At 35.1% G+C, this 25566-nt stretch overlaps 2 long non-coding RNA genes across 2 annotated transcripts in view; one reads left to right on the top strand and one right to left on the bottom strand.

Moving 5' to 3' along the window:
* Positions 1 to 25566, top strand: part of LOC116565896 — a 32401-nt gene that overhangs the window by 3915 nt on the left and 2920 nt on the right. The window contains exons 2-3 of the long non-coding RNA XR_004275642.1: positions 484 to 571; positions 5882 to 5944. This is a non-coding gene — a long non-coding RNA (uncharacterized LOC116565896). The remainder of the gene's footprint in view (positions 1 to 483; positions 572 to 5881; positions 5945 to 25566) is intronic.
* The window catches only part of LOC116565899, a 27099-nt gene continuing 7486 nt past the window's right edge, over positions 5954 to 25566 (bottom strand). Inside the window, exon 2 of the long non-coding RNA XR_004275646.1 lies at positions 5954 to 6037. This is a non-coding gene — a long non-coding RNA (uncharacterized LOC116565899). The remainder of the gene's footprint in view (positions 6038 to 25566) is intronic.

The raw sequence follows: 25566 nt of genomic DNA, 5'->3' as shown, positions 1-25566 counted from the left end.
TGTATAAAGAATATAAATATAAAAACAGACATAATAGTATTGTATAGAGATTGTTGAAAGGAAATTCCTTGTCATATTTTCAGATAAAAAGCGTGAAAATATTTACTAGTGTAGAGTAAGTTCTGTATACTGCAGAAAACAAGGTAAATGTAAATCTGTGCCTATACTCAAAAGATGATTACAGTTCACTTGGGAATACAAGAATATAAATGCACAAATGTGGATTCTATACTATTATAAAATGCCAAATTATACAGTGTAGTTTGAACAGTGGTTCTTAACCACATATGCATAGCAGCATCATGCATGATGTGTTTTAAAACGACAGATGCCAGGACCCTACTGCATTGACTAAGTACATTTCTGAGGTCAGAACTTGGAAATGTGTGTTTTAAAATTCCATGGGTGATTTTGAGGTGTGCTATGGATAACAACCACTGCATTAAAATATATGTGTAATATACTAATATGTTAAATATGCAGATTTTAAAAGTTAATTTTTGCCAGGATGTAAAAAGATGGCTTTATAGAAGAGAAATGATTTGAATGGAAGGTCAGATGTAGACAGAAGGTAAAAGAAACATTTTTTTTCTTTTTCTTATTTAGCCCAAAATAAAATTTTGTCTTTAAGGTTTTTATCTGCATTTCAGATTCCTAGCTGGATTTAGCTGGAATGGATGATAAAACATAAAACAATAAATACCTGAAAATGTTCAATTATTTTCTAACCTCTCTATGATATGGCTTTATAAAAATCAGGATTGAAAGCTTGCCTGAAAACTTATATATTATTATATTTATATTTTTGTCAATAATAAGGAAATCTAATCAGAGCTAATAAATGCAATTTAGGCTGCAAGCTACCAAAGGACAGGATTCATGTTTTATTCAAATTTGGATTCTTAGATATTTAGCATACTGGACTGGCTTATGCATAATATATATTTGTTTGTTGAATGAATTAGATATTTGGATTTATTTGCTTTATTTATTCTACCTTGGGGGGCAAATTTCACTAGTCTCCATTTGAAGGCTTAAGAACTTTTGCTATGAAGGTTTTGGTTTGTTCATCTATTTTTTTCTTGACCCAGAACCACTGTCCTGGCAAAGAATCATTAGCTTATAGGAGTAAGCTTTTAGGCTTTTTCCTTCCAAGAAAAAGATGGAAGGGAAGGGAATACAGGTGGAAAAGGCAAAGGAGACTTGCAGGAGAGTTCCTTTTTAATAACAGGAGACTTCTCCTTCCAAGTTTATGCCCAGAACAGTGGTAAACCACTCTTCTCAGACCACTCCTTCCACAGGGAGCACTGAGGCCACCAATATGATCAGGAGAAAAGCTTCCAAAGTTTCCCCAACCTCTACCCACTGACCAATTTTTTTGTAGGACACGTTCGTTTTGTCATTGGTTTTGGTTTGGGGTGATAATGCAGCTTTAAAGACACAGTCAAAAAGATCACAGAGACTCTTTATCTTGCCTTGCATTATGTCTTCCCAGCACCAGGCAAGCCAGGGTTCTTTTGCTTTTTGTTGTTGTTGTGGAAACAATGTCAGATGTTCATAATTTCCCAGTGGAATTTTATAATACTTTGGGAAACAGTTTCATAGGGTGGAAATAAGAAGAAAGAATGAAAAGAAAGCAAAACACAGATAGGAAAAAAGTACAGTGAGCTGATGACAGAAAGCTTTGATTTTCATCATTCTACTTTTGAAAATAAGGGGAAAAGTGGAGGTCATCATGCAGTGCTTAACAGTGGACATCCATGTGTAAAACAGTTTCAGTGTGAGACAACTTTGAGAATGATGACAGCCACTTGTTTTGGTATTAGAAAAGAGGCAGGTAAGATCCAGGGGATGGAGCGTGGGCAGAAGCTATTGTTACAGGACAGGATTCCTGTAATCTACTGTCTCTATGCGCCTTCTTTTGAGTCGTTGCACTTTTTTGGCCTCCCTACCCCTTTCTCCAGGTGCTATGTGATTTCTTCACCCTAGACAAGCCTGATTATCCTCAAGGGAAAACCAACCCAAAATAAACATGATTACATAATCTTTTTTTTTTTTTTTTTAGATAAGAGTTTTGCTCTGTCGCCAGGCTGAAGTGCAGTGGTGCAATCTCAGCTCACTGCAACCTCTGCCTCCTGGTTTAAAGCGATTCTTCCGCCTCAGCCTCCCGAGTAGCTGGGACCACGGGCACGTGCCACCGTGCCCGGCTAATTTTTGTATTTTTAGCAGAGATGGGGTTTCACCATGGCCAGGATAGTCTCGATCTCTTGACCTCGTGATCCACCCGCCTCGGCCTCCCAGAGTGCTGGGATTACAGGCATGAGCCACCGCGCCGGGCCTAAGTAAGCAGTGATTGAACAAGAGCATATCCAAAACAGATTAATTCATATTGGGTGGCATAAAACAGCTGAAAATCAAACTAATTTCTGTTTTAGGAATGTTTCAAGAGTGGGCTATCACGTGCATGGTATATATGTCATCTTGAATACAACAGTAATTTTAATCAGTCAATGATATGCTAGCACGGGCGCATACAAGCTCATAGGATCCAAAAGCGAGCATCTTTTCTCAGCTAGACTTCAGTGACTTCATTTTGGTAGCTTAAAGGAGACCCTGGTGTGTCTACTTATACCATAGAAATTCAGGAATGTTACAAATCAGGACTTTTTAATTATTTTGCAGAGAGCTAGTTTACCAGCACACCACGGAGCGACATACACATTTTAGAAGTAAAAAGAGACCCAATATAAATACACGTCTTTGTAATTAGGAATGTTACTTGCTGAGTAAATATTTGAAGAAGACACTGCTTAAGAGACACAGTATTTTGTTAGACTGCATAGGCCCAAATATTTTATTAGTTGTGCCTTAACCTCTCTGTACTTTTGTCTTCTTATCATTAAAATGAGAACTTCATACAATTACTCTGATGATGAAATGAGTTCATTTATGTGATGCGCTCGAAAAAGTGCCTACCACAGAGAAGGTTCTCAATAAGTATATTCTATTAGTAGCAACAAGAGATGAGGCTATATGGTTTTTTACAATCTTCCCTTAAAAGACTGCCTAAATTCAGTGTTATTTTCCTTGTTGAGCTTTTATATCTCAGAATCCCATACTCAATTTCCACAAGTTTTGTAAAGATCTGTTAAATGAAGGCACATCAAATCACTCTGAAATGCATAGAGCACTATGTAAATGAAAGGTGGAATAATTACGTTAAAGGCATCATCTTGAATTTTGTTTATACTGCATCTCTGAAATGAGCGTCAGATTTTTCTCTAGGCAGTTACTGCTCCTACAGAAACAAACACAGATGGTGCCCAAACTTCCTACTGAATAGTTTGAGGCAATGGCATTTATCAAAATACCTCTGATCACTAAATGTACAAAAACTTCAAATAAACTCTACATCTCAGTGTCAGGCCAAAATAGTTATTTAGGCAAATAAGCCTTTGTTGGATAATTCAAGGATTTTCTGATGTGTGAAATGGACTACTATAACAAATAAAAAGTCTTACATGTAAGCTCAGTTTTATAAAATAGGCTATTAACATAGGCAATTTCTCTTAGAGAAAAACATTACTTTTTAATAATAATTTAAAAAAAGAAACAGGTAATTTATTTTAGAGGAAAAAAATCAGTTTCTCTTCTGTGATGAGCATTTCTAGCCAAATTAAAATTTTGGGGTTATGGATGAGCACGTTTCCTTTTCCCATTGACCTCCTGGCCACATAAAGCAGAGAAAAGGTATGTCTTAAAAATAAGTATTTAGGTCTGGCATGGTGGCTCATATCTATAATCCCAGCACTTTGGGAGGCTAAGGTGGGTGGATCACCTGAGGTCAGGAGTTTGAGACCAGCCTGACCAACATGGTGAAATCTCATCTCTACTAAAAATACAAAAAATTAGCCGAGTGTGGTGGCGCATGTCTGTAATCCTAGATACTTGGAAGGCTAAGGCAGGAGACTTGTTTGAACCTGGGAGGAAGATGTTGCAGTGAGCCGAGATTGCGCCATTGTCCTCCAGCCTGGGTGACAGTGAAAAACTCCATCTCAAAATAAATACACACACACACACACACATCTCCAGATCTCTTTCCACATATGAGAATAGCAGGATTGGAATATGGACCATTTCATTATTATCATTCTAAAATTCCATTCCTTATGCTTTCTTTTGAGGAAGGAAACTGCGTCACAAAGCAATGCCATATCATAAAAGCTTAAATTAATCCTATAAATATACTCTTAATCCAAAGCTGCCAAACTAGGGTTGTGGGCTACATGAATTTGTTAAACTTATTTTGGACTTTGAATGTTAAAACATACAATCTTGCCGAGTTTCTAAAAACAATGTTTTATAAATGTTTTCACCATGTTTCGGTATACCCATCCTGTTACACTATTCCTTCTTCCCCAAATGATTTTTTTATTATTTTACTTTATTTTGCTGTGTTATAAATTCTAAACCAAATAACTATCCTTGCAGGAGTATTCTGTGAACTCTCCCCGTCACTGTCTGGGGACTGTGGCTTGTAGCCTCAATTTATGCCTCCACAGCGTGTTTTATGAAATGATTTATTTTTTTTTTCTCTCTCTGTCTCTTTCACTGTTTCACATTAGACTTGAAGCTCCATAAAGAAAAGACTGTTTTATCTTTGCATTCTTAGTGTTAACTAACTTCCTTGGCACCTAAAAATCATTCAATTAATATTTATTAAGCTCGTTCTGAACAACATTGAAAGTCTCAAGGCCTCTCATGCTGGACAAATTTTTGTATTAGGATCTTCAAATAGAAGGTTTTTATTTTTAAATATTTTTAGAACTAGGAATATTTCACTAACAAACATATAACAGACTGTTGATTTCAGAAGATGCCTAGTGTTTATACCCTCTCCATAAAAGTAGTTATATCTTTGTTGAACATTGATATATAAGGTAAATAGGCACTTCAGAGAACCGGTAGCACTGTAACACGTTTAAGACAGAGCTTTTCAACTCATTATCTTGTTTACATTCTTTTTCCCTAGAAGTCGCATCCTCTCTGCTTGTCTGTCTTTCTAAATTTAAGCCCTTATTTTCGTTGTCCATCTAAATATATTCTCACTGACTCCACCATCAATTAAGTAAATGCCATGTCTCTAATTCATTTCCTTTAAAAAGGATGAGCTCAGCCATGCTCTGTTTATTCTATTTATAAGGGCTCTCTTGCACATTTTGGTCCATTGCCTCCGGTGTCATTTCTCATGCATCTGTTTATTCTACCCAATTACACTCAAAGCTTTGCAGTCAAAGGTACTTTTCCTTTCATATCTCCTCACAGCATGTTCATAACATAGGCTTGTAAACTCAGTGTCTTCTAGATTTCACCAATCTGTGCTGGTATGTTTACTTCCTTGAAAATGAACACACTGACGTGCTCACTCTGTGGCTACATCCATAGGCATTTTGGCCACCCACACGGGACACAGCTCTGGGTGGTTCCTTTATTCCACACCAGGGATTCTGGGAGCTAGGATGTGAAGCATGGGGACCTCAAGTCCCCTTTGCCACTTTTCTTTAAATCAAGAAATATCCCTAACCTAGCTCTCTCCAGGGACTCACTATTGCCCTTCTAGTAGTTCCCATCATTAATAATTTGTTATCTGCCAAATAACCTGTTCATTTCCTTTGTAGCACTTATAATTTGTAACTATATACACATGTAAAATTTGTATGGAATAAGCACATAAAGTGATCAAGTTTAAATTATATATAAGTATGTAAAGTAAATGGAAAATATAAAGTAGATGGATGTATAAGTAATACATACAAATATCATATGTATGAGTGTACATATGTGTGTTTTTATGTTTTCGTCTTTTTTTTTTCCTCCACAGAATTTCTTCATCTCAACTCGCCTCACCACTACAGATCCAAGCCTAACACAGAGCCTAACAGAAGTAGGTACCATAAATATTTGTTAAAGAAGTAAAAGGTGAATGAATGTATCTACAATGGTGATGATTTCTTTCCAGTCATTAGTTATATCAGATCTTAAGTTTTACTGAACAAAAAGCATAGAGAGGAGAAAAATAGGAAAAAAAAAAAAAAAAAAAAAGAGCCAATTTTATCCTACCACTCCAAAATCTCATAGGTTTATAATCTATCTTATCCCAGAAAGAGGCTCCCAGACCTCTCAGTTTGTTTTTACCTGGAGAAGGGAAAGGGGAAGACAAGAAAATCTCTGCTGTCCACGGTTGGTGCTACCCACAGATAAAATCTATAACTATTACAATTAAAAAGCTAATGATTTCCAAGAAGTATAGCAAAAATACTAATTGGGCATTCCTACATTTACTGTTACAACCTCCTACTTCTTCTTTACCAGCACAATCTGTGTATCTTTAGAACATACTTATAGCATATGCACTTCTTTCTCCTAAATAAAAAATTCTGATGACTAAACAACAAGAGTAGGACATAATTACAGGAGTAAGTATTGACTGTGCTGTTTCATGACAAGGATTGTGAGCCAGAAGGCTTGGTTTCACGTTCTGGCTCCACAATTTTCTAGCTGTGAGATTGTGGATAACTTATGTCATCTTACTTTGCCTCTGTTTTCTTATTTGTAAAATGAACATCATAATAGTTCAGGCCGAGCATTCCTAATCCAAAAATCCAAAGTCCAAAATGCTCCAAAATCTGAAAACTTTTGAGCACCATATGATGCCACAAGTGGAAAATTTCACACCTGACCTCAGGTGATGAGTTGCAGTTAAAATGCAGGTGTAAAACACACAGTCTATTCAGCACCTCCCAGAGGAAAATAAAATTACCTTCAGGCTATGTATAGAAGATGCACATAAAACATAAATAATTTTCCTGTTTAGACTTGTGTTCCATCCCCAAGATATCTCATTATGAAGTAAATGTCATAGCAAATATTACAAAATCTGAAAAAAAAATTGAAATCCAAAATACCTCTGGTCCTATGCATTTCAAATAAGGGATACTCATCCTGTACCTAAGTCATAGGCTTTGTTTTAGCTTTAAATCGGTTAGAGCATCTAAAACCCGTAGAATAATGTCGAGAACATAGGAAGCACTCAATAAATGTTTACTAATCATCTTATTATTATTTGTATTATTATTTCTGTCACCATCTCCAAATTAAGACAGTTTTACTTCTAATACAGAGTGATTGGATTTCCATTAAGACTAAGCAAGGGAAACAGAGAGAATGTACACACTGGAAATAGTAAGAAAGAAAAGGGAATATAGCCAGGAATGCTTTCGAAAGTGAGGATCCTCCAATATTATTATGTCTTCTTAGTAAAGTTTTTCTTTTTAATTCTTTCCCCAAATAGAAAACCTTTCCTCATAAATCTTCTACACACCTAATGATGATCATTACTCTTATTTTATCATCTTCGGTCTAAAAAATTTGGAGAACTGATCACAGTGTACTTTTTAGTACCACATCCTTGCTAAGGAATTGTAACTGATTTAACGCTATGATTTTCATATGTGTTCATTCGAGCACTATTCATAGTCTCCATAGCTGTTGAAATCCTTGGCCTAATAAAAAAAGGCATTTTTAAGTTTGTCATGTATTTGACTGTATGGCATAAGACAATAACATCATTAACCCTTAAAAAGAAAGACTTTCCCATCTGACTGTGCTTATTCACTTATTTTTTATGAATATATGTTTTTATTTCAATTAACACATATTTAGTTAGATTCAATTATGTGCCAGCACTGCACTAGATATCTGGTTAAAAGAAAAGCAAATTTTTTAAACAGCGAACAAGGCATGGTAGACGAAGTATTTGCTTGTATGAAGCCTAGAGTCTAGAGAGAGTTTGGAGCAGTCAACCAAACACATAATATTTAAGTTACAAACTGAAATCACTGTTGCACCAGAAATAAATGGAAAGCATGAGAGAAAATAATGGGAATGGGAGGTGGGGAGGTTGAGGCAAATGTTAAGCCAATTACATAAGGCCTCTCTGAGGAAGGGACATTTAAGCAACACCTGAAGGAAGAAAAGGAACCAGCTATTCAAGTTGCTGAAAGAGCTGCATATTGCAGGCAGAAAGAATAGCAGTGAAGAGGTGGTGCGATGGAAGAGAACATGCATGAGTCATTGGGCCTGTAGCTGGACACTGGTGAGCAAAAGGGAGGGTTGGGAGGGAGAATTACACATCTGATGATGCAGGGTTTTCTCATTTGAATAGTCTCAGTGTAGAACAGGGTACTGTTACAAGGTATTTAAGCAAAGAGTTAGTATGATCAATACATGTTTCAAAAGATAACCTTGGTTGATGTATAAAGAACCTATGGAAAGCATATACGAGTAAAATAAGAGAACAGCCTAGCAGAACATTAGAGTAATCCAAGCAAGAGATATATGTAGCTTAGTCTTGAGTGTTGGTAATGTAGCTATCGATAACTGGATGTGAGAGACAGTTAGGCGGTAGAAATGATAGAATTTCTTGGTGGTTTGGATTGGAAATGGAAGAACCATGTATGATCCTTAAGTTTCTGCCTCAAGTCTTAGATGATAGTTCTATTTACCAAGAAAGAAAAATTGTGGAAGTACTAGTTTTGTCTTCGGTAGGTTAATTTCATGTTATTTATGTGACACCCCAGTGGAGATGATACATAGGCATTTGATTATACTGATTTATACTGATGTGAAACTGTTATATCAATAAGCCAATGATGGCCTGTGTGTATTGATCAGCAGGTTGTTATTTCCTCAATATATGCTGACACCCACTAGCCTGAAAGGCCACCAGGGGATCAAATCAAATGTTTACACATGCATTTATTTTTAAAATAGGCTACATAAGCAGATTTTTCACCATTTAAAATCTGGCTATTTTGCATATCCAACAAAACCTCACCCCACAGCTGCTAGCAGTAGATAAACCCCTTGAGTCATAAAGACCCAAGCCACTACTGCCCTTTGGAGCTCTTTGAGCCAGACTCCCCACCATGCCACTGAGCAACATGGCCTTGACACGTAAGCCTCCTAGGAGTTCCCTTGCCCTCCCTCCCTTCTGAATAGTGACCCTCTGACCCTTAGCTTCTGGACTGACTTCTGTTTTGAGGGACTTCCTGGACCTGAGAAACTGTCAAAGTAGCCCCCAGTAAAGCTACTGCCACCTTGTGGTAATATTATTTTCCCTTGATTAACCACACAGTCCCTCAAACGCCCTACAGAAGCTCAGAAAGATCTACCATGGAGATATCTATCTGGATGGAAATACTTAGCACAGAGAGGGAATTATGGCCAAAAGAATCAATGATACTACTTCAGGAAGAGTGCCTAAAAATAAGGTAGGAGGGCCCCTACTAAATCTGATGAGTTACAAAATTTGAGATCCAGTAAAGAGGAAAAACATAGAAATATTACCACTTGGCCAATATCTACTCATATTATTTTACTCAGGCCACACATTAACTTCTTTAAGATAAAACTCTATCTCCTCCTTCCCTCCCCAATCAGGGGTTAGAATGACAGCCTTGTTCTCTGCTTCTGTGGTTTTTCTATATAATTGCTTTTGCCACATATTATTAAAACTGTCTGATTATTTACCTATCTTCATATGGTACTGTCTTTAGAGGAAGAATATGTGTTCATCTCTAAATTCCAGGAATCTAGCACAGCACCTGACTCACAGTGCAAAATAAACATTTTCTAAATGAATAGGCAATCTGAACATATCAGAATGGCTGTGGAAAAGCTTATGATGATAATGTGGTGATAGAGGATTTCAGATGACTGGGGAAGGTTAGGACACTTTTATTTTCATGATGATGGTATGACTATCCGTTCTCTGTTCTCAGTCTGAAGTTAGATTCTAGCCTTATCCTAAGCAAAGGCATTAAGATATTGAGCTCACATGTATTGTACCACAGGAATAATATAGGGAGATAATGAAATAATTTAAAAATATTTCAAGCAAATAGAAAGGTAGCTAGTTCCATAAAAGCTCAAGATGGCATAACTGAGGGTATAATTGAATTTTATCTTAAAATATTATTACATTAATTTGGTTTTGCTTTTTTAAAAGAAATTTAACATAGACATTAGAATTTTAGGACAACTTATGTAAGATCTGAATCTGAGATGATTTTCTGTTCCTAATTAGAACCCCCTTTTGTTATTTCAGTGCTTTTATTTTTTTTACTTTTATTTAAGGGAGCAAGGCTGGTTCTAGCATGTTATGACTTAGGTAATTGCTTCTCCCTGTTTTTTACTAAGATACTTGTTCATAGTTCACAATTTGGCCATTGGAAACAAAAACTAACAAATATCGGGAAGTCTATGACCTCTACATCATGGCATTTACTGATTAAGGTAGAATAATAGTTAATAAGTACTTCATAGTAAAAATAAATAATTGGAATGCATAAAAGATCATGGAGGCTAATTGAGTGTTATAAACATATCCACAAAAGATCTTTAGACACATGATGGTACAATATCCTCTGCTTCTTTATGAAACAAAGTTGGTTGCAAGACATGTCATACATTAAAGGGAAACTTTTTGTATAAAATATAATCAGCAATTTTTTGAACACTGATTATGAGAAGCACCTGATTTCAGAATTTAAAAACTAAGTGTATCTTATCCATTTTTAAATCCTGTGCATCACAACTAATAACTGAACAGAATTCATTTGTATGGCAGAGAGTAATGGTTAACAAACATTGGAGTTCTGTATTCATGTTATATAATTATCTGCAATTATAGATAATTGTAGATAATTACACATTAGCTTACATAAACATCATGTTTTATTGACTTATCGATATCTATTTGTGAAAATACTAAGGTTGGTCCCTCCTTTGAAATATAAAACAACTGATATTATAAACCTAAGTATGAAAGTCTCCACACACTAATTTGCTATTATTGCTGTCAGTAAATATATTTTCAGAGTGACTTACCATATAGAAAGTATTTTCACCATCATTACACATTTATCCTCAGAATCATAAGAGTAAAGGTTGTAAAGATGATAAAGATCAATTGCATATTTAAATTTGTAGTGTATGGGCCCAGTGTGGTGGCTCACGCCTATAATCCCAGCACTTTGGGAGGCCAAGGCGGGTGGATTACCTGAGGTCAGGAATACAAGACCAGCCTGGCCAACATGGTAAAACTACATCTCTACAAAATACAAAAATTAGCCGGGCATGATGGCAGGCACCTGTAACCTCAATTACTTAGGAAGCTGAGATGGGAGAATTGCTTGAATCCAGGAGTAGGAGGTTGCGGTGAGCCAAGATCACATCACTGCACTCCAGGGTGGGCAACTGAGCAAGACTCCCTCTCAAAAAAAATTGTAGTATACATATTCGTTTTCTGCTTGTTCTTTTCCAATAAAAAGTAAGATGCAAAAGAGCTCAAATATGTAATAAACTTTTCTGGTTGCATAGATAGATGAGTGAAATATGTTTTTCTGGAAGGTAAAGATGAAATGGGAACTGAGGAACTTCAAGGACTTTTCTGAACATGTGCCAAAGTCAAATTACAGAAACTATGTTCTTCACATCTTTATAAATTCAAGAAACCAGAATAATCATTTTCTTAATAATAGACAAATGAATAACATGTATTGACATGTCTCTCCATAATTACCAAATGCCTTTTTTTGGGATACCACAAATAATGATACATATATATTTTTTTTAATTGACAAAAAAGCAACACAGAAGAAAAAGTAGTTGTCCTTGGAGGAAAAGACATAACGTTGTGCAATATGGCCCTGAAAGAATCTGCCTACTCCTCTGGATCTGGGAGCAAAGGGATCTGGACACAAACTGTGTTTAGAGACTTGGTACTTTGGGAACTGATTTAATGTTCATTGTAGAAAACAATACCTTTGTTTATAGCATTGTGTGCTCGTTTACACAACATTCCTATAACTAAAAAGGGCCAGAAGGAAAGGTTGACATTGTGTGGAAATATTAATGTTTTCTAGCTAGCCTCAGGAATTCTTTCAAAACCTCATGAATAGCTATTAGGTTATCTTGATTTTACAAATAAAAGGACAGAGACTCAGAGATTAAATAACTTGCCACAGTTATATAACTGATAAATGATAAGATGGATACCAGCACAGGAAACTGTTCAAGGAACAAAAATATGTGTGTTTACTAACAGGAATATGAGTGATGCTGCCACACCACCATCCATACCACCATGGCAATCATCAGCCAAAATGTTATGGTTCTACTTAAGGTAGATATTGGGGATGTTATGAAAGGCTATGTTTTTTAAAATGTGATTTATTATTAAACGTATCAGAAACGTGATGTTAAAGATTTTTTTCTTGACAAATGTTTCTAAGCCTTTAATGTGTTATTACGCTCCATATGTCTCTCAGAGATGAATTTCACCAACACATTTAGCTACCAATTTCTTTTCCCAACTTCCACACACAGTTACATCTTTTGGGGATAGCATTCCAGCAAACACTGTGAAAATACTAACCTGAAATATCCTTAGGTTATCCATCTGCTAATTCAAAGCTCCACTGACTACTCAAATATCTTTTTTTTATTTTTTATTTTTTTGGCTGCAAAAGTATTTTTTTGGTTTTGTTTTTACTTTATAATTTTTATTTTAGGTTTAAGCGTACATATGCAAGTTTCTTATGTAGGTAAACTCAACTCACAGGGGTTTGTTATACAGATTTTTTTTTTTAATCACTCAGGTGCTAAGCCTAGTATCCAATAGTTATGTTTTCTGATCCTCTTTCTTCTCCCACCTCCGCAACCTCTGATAGGCCCCTGTGTGTGTTTTTCCCATTCTCTATGTCCATGTGTTCTCATCATTTAGCTCGCACGTGTAAGTGAGAACATGCAATATTTCATTTACCATTTCTGTGTTAGTTTGCTAAGTATGGTGACCTCCAGCTCTATCCATGTTCCTACATAGGACATGATCTCATTCTTTTTTATGGCTACATAGTATTCCATGGTGTGTATGTTCCACATTTTTATTCAGTCTGCCACTGATGGGCATTTAGGTTGATTCTGTGTTTTTGCTATTGTGAATAGTACTGCAAAGAACATGCAGAGAATAGTATGCATTAGTCTTTATGGTATAATAATTTTTATTCCTTTGAGTATATACCCAGTAATGACATTGCCGGGCCAAAGAGTAATTCTGTTTTTACCTCTTTGAGAAATCACCACACGGCTTTCCACAGTGGTTGAAAATATTTTACACTCCCACCAGCAGTGTGTAAGCATTCCCTGTCCTCCACAACCTTGCCAGCACAGGTTATTTTTTGACTTCTCAATAACAGCCATTCTGACTGGTGTGAGATGGTATCTCACTGTTGTTTTGATTTGCACTTCTCTAATGATTAGTGATACTGAGCTTTTCTTCATATGCTTGTTGGCCACATGCATGTCTTCTTTAGAAAAGTGTCTGTTCATGGCTTTTGCCTTCTTTTTAATGGAGTTGTTTTTGTTTCTTGTAAATTTTCTTAAAGTTCCTTGTAATTTCTTGATATAAAAACTATGTCAGATGTACAGTTTGTAAATACTTCCATTCCATAGGTTGTGTTTACTTTGTTGATAGTTTCTTTTGCTATACAGAGGCTCTTAAGTTTGATTAGATCCTATTTGTCAATTTTTGCCTTTATTGCTCTTGCTTTTAGGGTGGTTGTCATGAAATATTTGCCAACTTCTGTGTCCACAATGATACTGCCTAAGTTGTCTTCCAGGGTTTTTATAAATTGGAGTTTTACATGTAAGCCTTTAATCCATTGTTAGTTGATTTTTTATATGGTGTAAGAAACGGGTCTAGTTTCAATCTTCTGCATATGACTAGCCAGTAATCCCAGCAGCACTTATTGAATCGAGATTCCTTTCCTCATTGCTTGTTCTTGTTGGTTTTGTCAAAGATCAGATGGTTTTAGGTGTGTGGCCCTATTTGTGGTCTCTCTATTCTGTGCCATTGTGACCTATGTGTCTGTTTTTGAACCAGTACCATGCTGCTTTGGTTACTATAGCCCTGTAGTATAGTTTAAAATCAGGTAACATGATGTCTCCAGCTTTGTTATTTTTGTTTAAGATTGCCTTGGCCATCTGGACTCTTTTGCGGCTCCATATGAATTTTAAAATAATTTTACTAGTTCTGTGAAGAATGTCATTGGTAGTTTGATAGGAATAGAATTGAATCTGTAAATTGCTTTCAGCAGTATGACCATTTTAATGATATTGATATTGATTCTTCCTATCTATAATCATGGAATGTTTTTTCATTTGCTTGTGTCATCTCTGATTTCTCTGAGCAGTGTTTTGTAATTGTCATTGTAGAGATCTTTCACCTCCCCAATGAGCTGTATTCCTACTTATATTACTCTTTTTGTGGCAATTATGAATGGGATTGCGTTCTTGATTTGGCTCTTGGCTTGGCTGTTGTTAGGGTATATAGGACTTGATTTTTGTGCAATGATTTTGGATCCTGAAACTTTGTTAAAGTTGTTTATCAGATCAAGGAGATTTGAGGGTGAGGTTGGGGGCTTTTCTATATGTACAATTATGTTGTCTGCAAACAGGGATAGTCTGACTTCTTCTCTTCCTATTTGGATGTGCCCTTTCTTTTTGTTTCCTGATTGCTCTGGCCAAGGTTTCCAATACTGTGTTGAATAGGAGTGGTGAAAGAATGTATCCTTGTCTTATGCCTGTTTTCAGAGGGAATGCTTCCATCTTTTTTCCGTTCTGTGTGATGTTGGCTGTGGGTTTGTCATAGATGGCTCTTGTTATTCTGAGGTATGTTCATTTAATACTTAGTTTATTGAGAGTTTTTAACATGAAAAGTTGCTAAATTTTATCATAAAAACTTTCCTGTCTTTCTCATTCCCAGGAAAATTTTTTCATTTCAAAACTTTTTGAATTTTTTTATATATAGAAGTTGCTTGATATTTCTGATATAAGCTATAAGTAGGGAAATAGAAATACACAGTGTGTGTGTATATATATACATATCAGAATATATATGTCAGTATACATATCTGAAAAAATATTCATATATATGCACACATTGACACCTATCAGTATTTACACACTCTTTTTTAAGTGGCCACCTCTGTGAGCCATGCATCTCCCAAATAATTTTTAAAAGTCATTTTTGGAGTTGGATTTAAAAACTATATTTTTGGTGGCTCATGCCTGTAATCCCAGCACTTTGGGAGGCCAAGGCGGGTGGATCACAAGGTCAAGAGATCAAGACCATCCTGGTCAACATGGTGAAACCCCATCTCTACTAAAAATACAAAAAAAGAAAATTAGCTGGGCATGGTGGCGCGTGCCTGTAATCCCAGCTACTCAGGAGGCTGAGGCAGGAGAATTGCCTGAACCCAGGTGGCAGAGGTTGCGGTGAGCCAAGATCACGCCATTGCACTCCAGCCTGGGTAACAAGAGCGAAACTCGGTCTCAAAAAATAAAAAAAAACCTACATTTTAAGTATCTTCACAATGGTTACATCCTTTCAGAGTAGAATACACGTCTTTAAAGGATGAAAACTATTTGGGGCAAGGAGGAATTTAAACTATAAAGTAATAAAATGTATTTTCTTATGAGACATATATTGATTCTGAGAACAGTTACAGAAGTGGATTAGAACATATTTGTTGGAACACAATGGCCTTATTTATATAGGCACATAGGCTCATGACATGCCTGCTTTGTGGAAGTAAATGCAACTTATGTACTTACATATTTTATTTAAAATTTCTTCTTCTTTTTTTTTTTTTTTTTTTTTTTTAAGGTGGAGTCTCACTCTGTCACCTAGGCTGGAGTACATTGGTGTGATCTCAGCTCACTGCAACCTCTGCCTCCTAGGCTCAAGCCATCCTCTCATCTCAGCCTCCCCAGTATCTGGGACCACAGGCACACTCCACCATGCCTGGCTAACTATTTTTTTAATAATTTTTGATAATGATGGAGTTTTACCATGTTGCCCAGACTTGTCTTAAACTCCTGAGCTGAAGTGATCCACCTGCCTCAGACTCCCAAAGTGCTGGGATTACAGGTGTAAGCCATGACACCCAGCCTAAAAATTATTCTTAGTACATTAAATGAAGAGTTATATATTTCAGTGCATTGAAGTAAATAATTTAAATATGTCAAATTATCAGGTATAAGACAAAGGTAACAGAGAATATAATGGCAAATAAAAAAGTGAATGCCCTACTTTCCAGGTATTTAAGGTAAAAATAAAAAATTTCACTACACAAAACAAAGAAAACAGAAATTTTTCTGTCACAAAAGTAGGGAAGTGGAACTGGGATTATCATCTATTTTAGTTAGAGGTGTCCCTCGTGATATGTCATCAAAACCTAGAGCTCCATAGACATGTTAATAGTATAATTAGAAAGGAAATCTCAGATACACCACATATAGACAAGCTACCTTATCTCTCCAAATCTCAGTTCCCTCGTCTCTAAAATTACAGAAATGAGAGGACTAAATGTGACAATGCAAAGAATGCAGTTAATCCAGTGTCCAGCACTGCCCTAATTGAATGATAATTATTTATTTCATTAACAGAATTTAAATATCATGATGTTTCAGTTTGTGAAAGCACTGCTTGGCCTTTATCTCTTCCTTTGCAAAGAACTTTTAACATTCTTTCTATCAGCCCTTTATCCAATGTTTACTAAACATATCCTAAGTACAGACCACTGTGCCAGAGACTAGGGATACGAAGACGAAACAAATCAGTTGTGTTTTCAAAGAGCTTATGGTTGACCAAAGAAATGAAGCTCCTAACGTGTTATAATACCAGTGAGAAAAATATCTAAGACACACATGAAGAGCTGTAGATTCTTACAGAGTAAGCAGCTAATTCCGACAAGGCTACCTGCTAAGGGATGATGAAATGAAAAATTGGAGGGAGAGGAAATATTTAAAAAGAAATGTTTTAACTAACAGGAAAAAAGAATGGAGACTCAAAAGTACAGAGAATTTTCAGGGACCTGCAATTAGTTCAGTTGATTTACAGTTTCAAATACTTAAAGAAAGTCAAGATTAGAGTATAGACTCTAGACTGATTTGTGAGGTCTGAAATAGTGAGTGAACAGGAATGTGATTTATTTAATAACAGGAATATGCTTCATTTAACATTTCACTGGCAATGATGAGCCAGTAAAAGCTTTTGAATATGAGAGTGGCATGGTAAATGCTGTATTTTAAGAAGCCTAACCTAAAAGCACCCCGTAGTGTGTGTTGCAGAGAGAAAACACTGGAAGCAAGAAACCAATAGAGAAGTTATTAAAGTAATCCATAGAAAAATGGAGGTGCATCTCTGACAATGGAGGGAAGAGCTTAATGGTGATTGAAAACTGGGAAGGCAGAGCGGTTCTTTGGAGGTTGTGTTCCCGTAGCATCCACAGGAATATAACTTAGATTTCATGCTTTTTGTAGGGGTAGTTTTGAGAATGCTAATAGATAATGGAGATTACAGGCTTCACATTAATGGAAGTAAAGAGGAGTTTGTCTAAGAAAGTGACAACAAAACTGAAAGACTAAATTTCAAATCACCAATTCATCTGTCTTCTGCCTTTGAATGACACCTTTCTTCACTGCTTGCTACCTGACCATTTCCAAAATTTCTGTGTCAACTTAGTTGATCCCTGGTATGTCTGTTAAAGAAAGATTTTCATCCCATCATTTTTCTTCTATAATGTTGAGGATGAATGGATCCAGTTCAGCTAGCAAAGAAAAAGAAATGCTCTGCCTTTTACAAGGCTGTTGGTCATGCTCAGGATAAGAGAGTAAATCATTTTGGGTCAGCAACTATGTGTTGTGTTGACTCCAATCTCCTTTAAGCCAGACAGTTATGAGTAACGATGATGGGTCCTTAGAGAACAGTGAAAAGCCAGACTCACTAAGCATTTGGTTGCCTTGTGTGGTATACAAGGGAGTAGGACATTAAGCAACCAGTAGAATGTGTTTGTATTTGAATTGGTCTTCAGTGTTGGATTACACACTGTAAAGTGAAAATGTATTATAATAGAATCATTTATAGTCAGTGTCTTAAATAACTGAGTAATTACTTTCCTACTATATGAATGACTGAAAGATTATTATACGGCATTTCACTTTATGTATATTTAAACTTTTTATGGAAATATTTAGACCTACACTAAATTAGAGAGGTATAGTGTAACGTACACCATGTACCCTTTACTCTGTTTTGATAATTATCAATATTATGCCAAATGCTGCCAAGTTTTTTATTATTCCTCATACTTTTTATCTAATATTTTAAAACAAATATCGAACTGGTTATTTGAAAATGATTCACTATGTACCTCTAATTGATAACTGTTTTTACATAATGAGCATGCCTTTCTCATGCCACAGATTCTTAATATCATCTATTATGCATTTCACCAACTGTGCCAAAAATGCTCATTTACATTTAGTTTGTTCAAATCAAAATCCAAACAAGATCCACATACCACTTTTGGTTACTACATCTGTACATATTATGGTTTGATTATTTGATTATTACAACAGTCTCCTCTTTATTTTTTCTTGATATTTACCAAAAAAACACTTTATATTTTATAACAAGGTTGTCACACCATTTTCTACTTCTAAAGCAAAATTGTAACTCATTCACATTTATTTAACTCCTGTATAATGAACAATTACTATGTACAGGACAGTGTACTACTAGGTGCTGAGTGTGATTCAAAGACGTGTGTAAATCATGGTCCCTACCCCCAAGACTTCACCATCTGAGGAAAAGGAAAAATAAAAGTGCACAAATATAATGACAAGAACATTGTAGCAGAACTTAATTAACTAGTATAGCGACTATCATTTCCAAAACAGAAGTATGGTTTGGAAGATGAGGGGCGGCCATTTTGGAAGAGTTAGCATGTGAGATGGATGAGTTACAGTGATTAGCAATTCAAGAGGAAGCTGGATTGGGAGAAGGGTAAAAAGAGAAAGCTCAACTTGTGACTGAAAACATTTCATTCTATAGATTTTAGGAGGGAAAAAGACATAAATAATAGAGGTGTGGAAAGTGAGAGATATATTCAAGATATTATAAGTAAAATAATTCAGCAGAAGAAGAATGTTTATGAAAGAGATATGCCTAAAAGATAAATAGGGGACATCTTTTGGAGAATACCAAATGGCAAGCTGAATAACTTTAACACTGTCCTCTAAAGGAGGCAGCCACTAAATTATATTCATTATTCTGTATATGGGAAAATGCTGGACATTATGTAAACACAGATATTTGATTAGTAAGCAAAATGTATCAGTTCATTTCATAAGGGAACTTAAAAAACTGTTTATTTCAATAGCAATCATTTTCAAATATTTATAGCAAATTGGCAAGATATTTTAATGTTTTATTTTGCCCAACAGCTAGATGTTCCACTTAGAGGAATGCAAACAAATTGGAGCTGATTTAACCAGCACCTACTGTACAGCTACTGAGAGACCTTCATAAAGCTAGGATTATTTGTTGGTAGCTCAGTAAAACAACAACAGTCCAACGCATTTAACACAGGAGAGGCAGAAGATAACCCTATTAAAGATAGGTATATTAGCTCTGCAAACCTCAAACTCTAAACTTTTCATCTATTATAAATATACAGTGAAGTTTATAATATAATGTTTTTCTGCTTATCAACTATAAATATATGTATTGAACTATAAATTATCTCTTTACCAGAATAATGCTTACTGATTTTTACTATTAAAAGATCCTCAAATGACAGCTGAATTATCAAAGTCATCAAAGAAAGTATATGTTGAATTTAACATAGCTTGATTGATATTTCCTTCTTACATATTTATTCAATAAATGGCAATCCAGATATTCTAGGTCATATAGGTGTTTTACTATTATTGAGTGTCCACACATAGACCAGCCTTTGTGCTGTGCCTTTTGAAGAAATAAAATTGTACATGGGATGTGGTCCTAGTAGTTCAAAGGCTTGTATTATAGTATAGACGATTAAACACATACATGGAGAAGTCAAACTACAGGCAGGATTGAAATAGAGGTGTAAGAGTGAATAAGGTTAGGATTTTCAACAGCAACGCAATTGACATTTTGAATCAGATACTTCTTGGTGGTGAAGAGCCATCCTATATATTGTGGAATATTTAACAGCATCTCTGGTCTGTATCTACTAGATAGCATATCCCCAGTGGTGACAACCAAAATGTCTCCAGACACTGCTAAATGTCGCCTGGGAAATGAATGCAAAATCACATGCAGTATTGGGCCACAAGATTAGATGGAAAGTCCTATATATATTTTGTTAATGCAAACAATTTCCATTTGGGGAATCAAGGAAAGTCCATAAAGGTATGAGAAGTAGTATGAGTAAGTTGAGAAGAGGAGAGCATTTCAGGAACAGAGGAGGTGGCTAAACTCCAGATGGGGAGACAAATGAATAAGTATAAATTATGTTCACAGAATTCACTGTTTTAGAGGTGATTAGCAAATAAAAAATGACGTGGTAAACAGGAATCATATTATGGAGATTCTTGAATGGAGAGTGAAGAAGATGTTTCTCAGTTTGCAAAGACATCATTTGAACATGGAAATGAAATGAATAAAGCATCATTTTCAGAAGGTTATAATGGAAGTTCCAAGCAGAATGATTTAACCGTACAAAAAAGTTCATTTTAGGTGTGGGATTCTATTAAAAACATAATTTGGAAGAAACTAGGGAATACTGTGGGATATATATTTCCCAGCATAGGGTGAGAAAGGAAAACAAAAAAGAAAAAGTTAACTCTATAATTTTCTTCTATGTTTGATCTTGGAAATTGTTGTTGACTGTTTTCTCATAATACAGTTGATGCTTGATATTAGAGCTGATTGGCAAATGAACTCAGATTCTCTGGGTCTCCATGAAGTGGCAAGTTGTAATTGATGTATTAGAATGGTAAAGGAAAAGATGATATTATTCTCATTAATAACTCTCCAGTGACCTAGAAACTATGAGTCGAGGCTTTTAAATAATTATTTTTCTTCGATAAGTTTTGAAAGTTTGCTTTTGGGAACCTCAACGTGCAAAGTAGGTATGTAAAGAGCACCTTTTCTGTCCCAGGCCTTGAGATTTAAATTGAATTATCTTGTTGAAGACAAATAATTATTTAAAAGCCTAGATTTATTCATTCATTTTAGTTTAGCTTCATTTCCCCATTTGAAACATGAAATACTAGGGCAGGACAAAATTAAATTTTGAGTGATATGCAACCATTTTACTAGAACCCCTGAGAACCCCCTAAATGTACACTTAACGTAAATTTACACTTGATCAGTAACTATACTGTTCATTCTCTCTGAAAAGGTTTATTATCCCTTTGAACACTAAATCCTCTTATGTACAGACACTGTGGTTTTAAAATTAGGGAGAAAAAGACACAACTGACAAAGAGACAGACAAGTCATCACTTCCCTTTTACCCTCACATCTTCTCCCATTCTTGTCCAAGACATTCTGACTTGGATATGAGAAAGGGGCATTTTCTGAAATCATAGAGACCTTCTAGTCTTTGTTTACCCATGGGCTGGTATGCTTATTTCGGAAACTCTTAAACTGCATTTTTAAGATGATGACTATATCTGGTAGTCACCAAAAAATTAAAATGTACTTTTTGAAAAATGCTGATGCAATGAAACACTGAGATTAACTGGATAGTAAGAAATGAAAACCTAGGAAAATTAACAGAGAAAATTTCATCTCAAGTACAGGAATGTTGATTTTGTTAAAAAAGAAAACTAGTTTCATAAACAAGAAATTACCTATGGTGGAAAATTATGAGAAGGTTTTTTTCTGGAAGTTAGCTATAAAATAGATAATAATTGGAAGGAACTTAAAGTGAGACAAGTTAAGAGGCTGCTGCAATAATCTAGATGTTGTTCATTTATCAAAAGCAATTTTTAAGCATCCACAGTATTAATGACACTTTATTAGATAGAAATTAATGCTTACTTGAACTAGGGCAGTGACTACAAAAATGGAAATTATCCTACTGAATATTAATACACTGATTAAATCAGTTCTGAGACCATTTTTTTTTGAGACCTTTATGCCTACATTTACAGATTTTACATATTTGAAACTGATCTATAGTTTATAGATGCTTTCCAAAAATAAATTGAATCAAGAATCATGGGGAGAATTTAGCTAACAGTCATAGATCAACTGCTTGTCAGTCTGTACCAAGATGGCAATTTTCGAAGTTAAACAACATGAGTATCTGTTAGGACAGGGGAAGAGAAGGAAGAGCACTGCAACCCCACAGGTTTTGTCAAAGGCTCTTATTTTTTGTCTCTTATTTTTATTCTCACAAGAGAATTGAAATCCATCCCAGTCCAGTAAGACTGCTTTTAATGAGTTGTGAGCATGTTCATTAAAAGAAATGAATGGAACCAAATGGTCACCATTATTGATTATTTCTGCCCTTGTGGCTTTAGACTGGAAATGGTTTCCAAGAGTCCCAAAAGCCATTCCCAATTTTTTTTTTTAAATTTAATCTACATCGTTGTGGATACAAGTCATTCTAGCCACATGTAATCTGTCTGGCCAGGCCATAATGTCAATGAATAAAGGAACTGCATTTGAAAGCCTTTTAAATCCTTCAATATATTAAGTTTATACTGAACTAAAAAAAAAAAATTTAGTCCCAACTATGACTTAAAGCATAGCTCAGTGTAAAATCTAAAAATGTGGCTAAGAAATGTCATCTCTGTCATTGTCCTAGTTTATAAACATAATGTTCACCCCTTAGAATTTTTAAAGTAATATTAATTACAGTATTAATTACAATGTAAGTCCTTTTTGAAAGGAATTCTGGAAGATTTAAACGTAATCAGTGAACATATGGGTCTATTTTCAACACTTGAGTAATGTAAAGGTATCTCAATCTATATATTAATATATACTCTTTTTTAATAAAAAAAAAATTGCCCTTGGGCTCCAGCGTTTGTTTACTCATTCTTATATTTGGCAAACATTTATGGATACATCTATAAAGTGTTATGTGCAATATAAAGGACTGGGCACATGAGGATGTGCAAGACAGAGCTTCCCATTTTTAAGGAGCTGACGGTCTCATAAAGGAGAAAAAATTAAAATGCCACATGGAGAAAAAAAGAAAAAGGGTTACTATAGACATGAGCACTTAGGAGAATACCTAAGCCAGATTGAAGATTTGTATTTTAATGTTGTTTACTCTTTTTCCAGTATATTTAAAATTCTGACAAAAATCTTAGAAATTAACTATGAAAAAATGGCCATGTGACCATGTGGCATCTGTAAACTGCTCAATATTCTCACTGTGTGAAAAGGGTCTATAGGCATCTATCGCAATGACTGAATGACTATTTTTTAAATAAGTTCATCAAATATTTCCCATATTTTGACATTCTTATGAAATCTTTGAAAGTCCTCCACATTTCATATTTTGAGAGTATCTTTCTGAGTCAAAATTCTTGTATTTTTCCCCCCATGTTTCTCCATTTTTCTCTAAACAAGTAAACAGTTCTTTTCTTTGGCTGGTAAATATGATTTACCTGCTTTTGGAAGGAAAATAAGAAATAGTAAAGAAACTGTGGTGCATTTTCTGCTTCCATAAATGGGTCACACTTTGTCAGATTCTGAATACATTAAGCCTTTGTGGAGTTCTGTTTGTCTCAAATACTAGGTTGCTGCACTGGATATCAAAGGATAATTTATTTTTTTATAAGTAGACTTTTTCTCAGTTACTTTTTTTAACCTCAGAACCTAAGTACTTCAAAACATATAACTGAGACATCAATTCGAATGTTTAACCAAAAAGAATATCAATTTTCATTTACATTTATGTACCTGTACACTGCCCTTCATGTATGGGAAAACTATTACTGTGACCTGTAATCTGTAGGAGATCTGCTTTGTTAATTTTCCTGTGGTGGCGATGAATCTGAAGTGAACCGTCCCTGAGAAAATGTACAGTGGCCCTGCCAGAAGAAGCAGCTTCAACCAACAGGGAGATGAAAATTAACCATCTTCGTAGGGACTGAACAAAAGCATAGGCAACAACAGAATTACATAGAAACAATGGTAGAAAATATATATCATCAAGAATGTGCCATTCACAATCAATTGCCTATAAGTTTTAAATTTTATCTGAACTTTTACTTTTTGATTTCTAAATTATTTTTCAAAATTGTTTATGCTGTAATCTTATTTGCTAGGATGAACTAATGTACTCTGCCAAACTTCTCAACCAAGATGTTAAAATATGATCTATGCACATTCTAATTCATGAAGTATTTTAATTCTAGTAAAATGCATGAAATATAAAGGCTCCATAAGTGTTTTCTTTCTTCATTACTGCACTGGTATTTATCATGATAACTTATTTTGAGTTTGCTAGATTCTCATACTAAGATATTCTTCTCAAGTGTCACATATCACTTTCTTCTAAAGATCATTTGGTATCAAAATAACATTTAGGTATATCAAAATTCATTTTGTCTCCACACGTTTCTCTTGGCCATACTCATAATATTTGGTGCCAATCCTTTCACAGTCATTCCTATCTGCTTTTAAGAAATTCTCATAATAATGAAGAAGCAATGTTAAACAAAAGCAATGTTAAACAAAAGGATAAAGAGCATCTAAGTGGACACTAGTACCTTCATCTATAAACAAACTTTTACCCTCTTCTCTGTTATGTTTATTCCCATGTTTCCTTTAAAATCTGTATTTACATCTCAAAAGAGTTTCACAGTCTTTGAACCAGTTATCAATTATCAGTTGGATGCTGTTGCTGATTGGTTTATAGTTTTCTTCTCTCCTCTAGTTTGGATCAAGTGACCATTCCTATGGAAAAGCCACTGGAGACTACCTCTGAATCCAGACTCACATTCAGATGATTTGTGCTTTCCCTGTAACCACTGTCCTAGATTCAGGTTTCCACTGCCCTACACTCAAGTTGTTGAACAAAATAATTAACTTATCTCTCCACCTCCAATCCCCTTTCCATCTGAGTGATCTATGAACAGAAAGCTTTAGAAGAATTTCTGCCTTATTACTGCTCCCAGCTTAAAAATTTAAATGACCTCCCATTTCTACCAAGTCACGATTCTCTGGTTGACATTCAAGACCCAGCACTAACTCATCTCTGAATACCACTGCTATAATTATTTGTCACAATCCAACAGATAGCCCTTTACACAAACACAAAGACATATTTGATATTTAGACTTAACTTCGGCCACTGCTTCTTTGAAAATATTTTCTAACCCTTCCCCCTTTCTCCTGAAGTGGATTAGGTATTCCTCTTGCAGAGTAGCTTTGGCAAACTTATCAGAAAATGTAACACAATGTATTGTCCTTTTTTTTTTTTTTTTTTTTTGCTTATTCATCTGTATCCTCTATAAAGATACAAGCTTCCTTAGGGCAGAAGGAAACCATTTGTCTTTATAGCTCCAATATCTCACATTATATTAGCACGTAAGGGGTGCTCATAGACAATTGTTTAAAATGATGGCATGTCCTGAATAAGT

Source organism: Sapajus apella, unplaced genomic scaffold (assembly GCF_009761245.1).
Source record: "Sapajus apella isolate SASKATOON/1434 unplaced genomic scaffold, GSC_monkey_1.0 scaffold41, whole genome shotgun sequence".
NCBI lineage: Eukaryota > Metazoa > Chordata > Mammalia > Primates > Cebidae > Sapajus > Sapajus apella.
The sequence above is the reverse complement of the archived record's forward strand: the minus strand, read 5'-3'. Positions and strand labels throughout refer to the sequence as shown.